At 43.2% G+C, this 6,000-nt stretch overlaps 1 protein-coding gene across 1 annotated transcript in view; it reads right to left on the bottom strand.

The window, feature by feature from the left end:
- Positions 1-2,885: 2,885 nt before the first annotated feature.
- LOC112237601 (unconventional myosin-XVI-like) overlaps positions 2,886-6,000 on the bottom strand; it is a 277,352-nt gene continuing 274,237 nt past the window's right edge. Inside the window, 1 exon segment of the mRNA XM_042319826.1 lies at positions 2,886-4,880. The gene's annotated coding sequence lies outside the window, so the exon portion shown is untranslated.

The raw sequence follows: 6,000 nt of genomic DNA, 5'->3' as shown, positions 1-6,000 counted from the left end.
TCAGTGGATTTTGTCCAACATGTCTCCGGACCTACTCACTGCCACAGTCATACTCTGGACCTAATAAATATTGTGGAGCTTAATGTTTTGTTCATAATCCTGTACTATCGAACCACCATTTGATTACGTTTGCAATTGCAACAAATAATCTGCTCAGACCCCAACCAAGGATCATCAAAAGTTGTAGTATAAATTCTCGGACAACCCAAAGATTCCTAGATGCCCTTCCAGACTCCGTCCGCCTACCCAAGGATGTCAGAGTACAAAAATCAGTTAACCACCTAACTGAGGAACTCAATTTAACCTTGCATAATACTCTAGATGCAGTCGCACCCCAAAAACAAAAAACATTTCTCATAAGAAACTAGCTCCCTGGTATACAGAAAATACCTGACCTCTTAATCAAGCTTCTAGAAAATTGGAACGGAAATGGCGCTACACCAAACTGGAAGTCTTCCGACTAGCTTGGAAAGACCGTACAGTATCGAAGAGCCTTCACTGCTGCTCGATCATCCTCTTTTTCCAACTTAATTGAGGAAAATAAGAACAATCCAAAATGTATTTTTAATACTGTCGCAAAGCTAACTAAAAAGCAGCATTTCTCAAGAGAGGAAACTTCTTTGAGGAAACGATCATGGTCATTAGAAAGCAAATTATGGACTCCTCTTTAAATCTGCGTATTCCTCCAAAGCTCAGTTGTCCTGAGTCTGCACAACTCTGCCAGGACCTAGGATCAAGGGAGACACTCAAGGTTTGAGTATATATCTTTTGACACATTGATGAAAATAATCATGGCCTCTTACCCTTCAAGCTGCATACTGGACCCTATTCCAACTAAACTACTGAAAGAGCTGCTTCCTGTGCTGGGCCTCCTATGTTGAACATAATAAACGGCTCTTTTTCCACCGGATGTGTACCAAACTCACTAAAAGTGGCAGTAATAAAGCGTCTCTTGAAAAGTCAAACCTTGACCCAGAAAATATTTTTAAAACTATCGGCCTATATCGAATCTCCCATTCCTCTCAAAACTGTTTTAGAAAAAGCTGTTGCACAGGAACTCTTTGCCTTCCTGAAGACAAACAATGTATACGAAACGCTTCAGTCTGGTTTTAGACCCCATCATAGCACTGAACCTGCAGTTGTGAAGGTGGTAAATTACCTTTTAATAGCGTCAGACCGAGGCTCTGCATCTGTCCTTATGCTCCTAGGCCTAAGTGCTGCTTTTGATACCATCGATCACCACATTCTTTTGGAGAGATTGGAAATTGGTTTACACGGACAAGTTCTGGCCTGGTTTAGATCTTATCTGTCGGAAATATATATCAGTTTGTCTCTCTGGATGGTTTTTCCTCTGACATATCAACTGTAAATTTGAGTAGTTCCTCAAGGTTTCGTTTTAGGACCACTATTGTTTTCACTATATGTTTTACCTCTTGGTGATGTCAGTCAGAAACATAATGTTAACTGTCAGTACCATCCATACATTCACACAGTCAGTGAAATGCAGAGCTTGGGTGTTCAGAAGGTTGCAGGGACGTACCCATATAGAGTCCTAGTGGACCTGGAGCACCTGCCCTTTTGCCCTCCTATGAAAAAAGTGCCCTTTTGATTAGTGGTTTATAACTAATTACTTTTATTCATTTATTCTGGTTTCTTTTCTCTCTTGTAACTTTAAATGAAACAAATTGACTATCAATCTAGATCATTTCATAAACTCTTAAAAGAAAGATGAATGTCCCATCCTCCACTCTTTGTCACATGCACGAACTAGCTACCCACAGGTGCCAGGTATGGAGATTTTTAATTTTAATTGTACCTTTATTTAACTAGGCAAGTCAGTTAAGAACAAATTCTTATTTTCAATGACGGCCTAGGAACAGTGGGTTAACTGCCTGTTTTGTAACAGGTTTGTACCTTGTCAGCTCAGGGATTCGAACTTGCAACTTGTTTGAAATGAATATCGGCAGTAGGTTACTTTGGAGTTGCTAGCATGTGTTTTCTCATGGTCAGGGATAGGAAAGGGGGCAACTGCAATTTGACTGTCAGTAGAAGAACTTGAAATCAAGTAAAGACTAGTTCGCTTGTTTTGACAACATAGCCTACATTATATAGCTGAATCATCTAGCCTACATTAGAGATGATCAGCTCATATAGCTCATCCCAGTAGTGGTTCTATCGTTCTTAGCCTACAATGTGTGAGAAGGGACCGTCTCTTGCAGAAAATCACCGCCTATTTTATATTTTAACCTCAAATTAGAATTTGGCTACAGGAGCAGTAGAAACGTGGAATTAGGGTTCATCTTTGTGGAGGGTGTGGGGTTGCTTTGAGCACCTGCCCCACCAAAGGTCAGGCACGGCCATGTCTGGTTAAGTGGCTCACTCCTAATCTGTGACTGATGTTGTCTAGCTTCATTACTGTTTAAAATTGAGTGTTTCTTATCACACACACACACACACACACACACACACACACACACACACACACACACACACACACACACACACACACACACACACACACACACACACACACACACACACACACACACACACACACACACACACACACACACAACAGAGCTACTTCCTGGGTTTTACAGTCACATCAATCTTCTATGATCAAATGGCTTGCAAAGACACACCCATCCAATTTACCTTGGCCAGTGTTAGGTGCTGCCCCTTACCACAGATCTAGGATCAGATTACCATTCTCTCAATCCTAACCATAACCATTAGGGGGATGTTGAAAATATTTGATCCTATATCAGTGGTTAAAGGCAATTTTTTAGCTACTTTTTTTATGATGTGGACACCACTCCACACATCAATATTGTGCAATTTAACATCCTAACAACAATCAGACAAATAAATGATGGAAACATCAGTCTTTCTCCACTGGAACAGTTTTACAATGGAGTCACAGGGAAACAAACAAGCACACAAGATAAATGCAGTATAAAGAAGTTTCATATCAATAGGCAATCATATGGCAAAAAAAGGTATTCACATTATAAAATAAACCTCTGCTCTTTGCCTCAGTCATTGCATGAAACTATCTTCCATATAGACAATTTTCTCTTTCCATCTTTCCATTTCTGTGCTCTTCTGCTATAGTAAATAAAACATTTGGACATTAAATGGTCATGGCTAGATGGGATACAGCATTTTAGCTAACCCTAACCCTTTTCCTAACAACCTAATTCTCCTAACCTGCTGCGTACATTCTTCTAACCTGCTATGAAAAGTCTATTCTGACATATGCTGTAGCTCATCTAGTCAAAACCACATTAAATGTCAGCCATTATTTACAGGGAGGTTACCCTGGCAACGCCCTCTAACCCCTACAGCATCCTGAAGGCGGTGATGGGATATTATTGAGGTTGGGAGGGTAATGAGGAGACAGGGTGGGGGAATGAGGAGGTTGAGGGTAGCTTTACTTGAGAACTCAGTTGTGCTTGAGTTGCAGCCTTGAATTCTACAGAAACTTGTAGACTCCTAACATTGTTTTACATAAGATGTAACACATCAAATGATTCAGGTGCCACTAATGGGAAAATAATATGAATAAAGTACTAATATGAAGAAACTACAGTTTATTTCTATGAGATAAGAAGTACATTGAGGGACTGCCAGAGATAGTTGTGTGTTGGTCATCTACACTGTTCCCTATTCAGTCTGTTTGTGTGCTTTACACATTAACTCATCAGTAAAATACATTATCTGTAGCTGAGTTTGACTGGCCTCCTGTTATATGGCACTAAGGCCAGTAAAAACCTTACAGAACATTGATACAATCTGACCAATGGCGTTCTTTCTACATGAACTAGCTACTATCCCCATCGTGTTTTCTGGGATTAGTATCCATCACTGGGCCAGTGGGGGCAGTACATATCTGCACTCAGTATGGTGTTTGTTGTGGCTCTTCCATATAGTTTTGTGCTAAAGCGAAAGGCTGGTGGCTAGCAGGGGGTGAAAGAAGTGCACCTTGGGGTTTCCTTGACCTCTGATCTATTGTTGCCAGGGTTACAGAAGCACCTGAAGCACCTAGTTGCCTGTGCGAGGCTAAAGCGGTAGCTGATACCTGAAGGAGTTCAGAGGACTAGACAGGAGTTTTACCTACTCAGATCACATGATCTGGAAAACGTCCTGGTCCTAGATATGGTGACTGTTCTGAACACCAGACCAGTGAGATTCAACAGAGGATATGTACAGGGGGGTATACACATGCTCTGTTCTGCACATAGGCACAGATCTAGCCCAATGACGAGGCTCCCTCTCTGGGTTCTGAGCTGGAGGAGAGTCCCTGTTCACAGAACTTCTGCAATCCCTGCTCTGTCACGCCAAGCCCCCTCCTACTATCAGGTTTAGAGAGCGAGAGAGAGAGAGAGAGAGAGAGAGAGAGAGACTGAGAGACTGAGAGACTGAGAGACAGAGAGAGAGAGAGAGACTGAGAGACAGAGAGACAGAGAGAGAGACTGAGAGAGACAGAGAGAGAGAGGAAGGAGGGACATGGATTGTGATTGCTGCTCTATTCCATTTCTCCCTCCTTTCTTTTAAATGCTCTTGTCGGTTGGATTGTCTTATCTTATGCATTGTCTCACTCTCTGATGGACCTATCCTTTGCCCAATGGGGTGGCAGACCTGGGCAGGAGGGAGGGGCAGGAGGCAGGGTGTAGACAGGAGAGGATGTGTGAGGAGAGGAGAGGGGTGGTCGATCGGCCATTCTCCCACTATGGAGAGGACCTCCTATTGGCCCAGGCCAGCGTACTGTCCGGGTTTCGTAGTGTTCCGTTGGTGTCCCGTTGGGTCCTCCAGTCGGCCCGCCCCTCCCCCAGGTCAGCACCCGCGTTTCCTCCACACCCACGCAGATGTTGGATCACCTGGCAGAAGGAGAGGGGTGAATTATTAGCAATCCTAGAGAAAGCAATAGGCAGACATCATAGAGCACAGTCCAGTCCAGTAGATATGGTCAGGGTGAGTAGGACCCAGAAACATGCTGAGTTGTGTGTAATGACAAGCAGTGGGGTAATGGTGGAGAATAGGGAAGACCAAAACAACTCATCTTATCTCAGATATCAATGGCTTTCTGAAAGACCTGGAGGAAAATCTATACATCATACAGAATCATATTCTCATCATGATCTGGCTGTAGCAAACCTCCATATCAGCTGCAGAGAAATAGGCCATCCAACCCCGATCCATCATTCTGAATGAGACATAACCATTGAGCTGATTCCCTCTCTGCTCCCTCTCAGTGTGCCAGTTTCCTTCCAGTCCCATTAGAACGGAGGCAGAGGAAATGAAACTGTGGTAGGCAGGGGGACGCCCCATTTAGATTGAAATCTTTAAAGACATATCATTTCCATATCCTGTTCTGGACAGTCTATATATCACCGCCAACAGGGACGGATGCAAGGTGTGTCTGTGTGTTTGTGTGTCTGCACGAGTGTGTGTGTGAGACGACAATGGGCTCTGACAGAATGGTGGCATGAGGCAGCAACCGGCAGGGCAACAGTGAGCACTGTTACGGTTCTGGTTTTGCTGGGATGTTGTGGATGGGGATGGACGTAAGCACCTGCCTCTGGTTCAAAAGGGCCAGTCATGTAATTTTTGGTGACCTTATTTGACCTTTTCTGCTGCTTTTGAGTTCGATTCTTGTTCGAATCCCAGCGATAGTTTTTAATATTTTTGATTCAACTATCCCAAACCTTAACGATTACCTTAACCATTCGGAGTTAGTGCCTAAACTTAACCTTAAGCACCTTGAAATCTTACGTTTTAGAAACATTGATGAATGTCTAATTCTGACATGAGACTGTGAGAGCTGGTTGGAGGTGAAAGTAATTCCTGTCTTTGTGTTCTGTTAAAAGAGGGAGCCGAGGAGAGCATCAAGGCTAAATAAAACCAGAGGGACTCCGCAACATTTTACACACACTGCCAAGCATACAGTACAGCACTGACACACTCTAGGAATCCAGGAGACACACACACACACACGGA

This window comes from Oncorhynchus tshawytscha, linkage group LG03, assembly GCF_018296145.1.
Source record: "Oncorhynchus tshawytscha isolate Ot180627B linkage group LG03, Otsh_v2.0, whole genome shotgun sequence".
Classification (NCBI taxonomy): Eukaryota; Metazoa; Chordata; class Actinopteri; order Salmoniformes; family Salmonidae; genus Oncorhynchus; species Oncorhynchus tshawytscha.
Note: the sequence above shows the minus strand (reverse complement) of the source record. Positions and strands in the feature narration are given on the sequence as shown.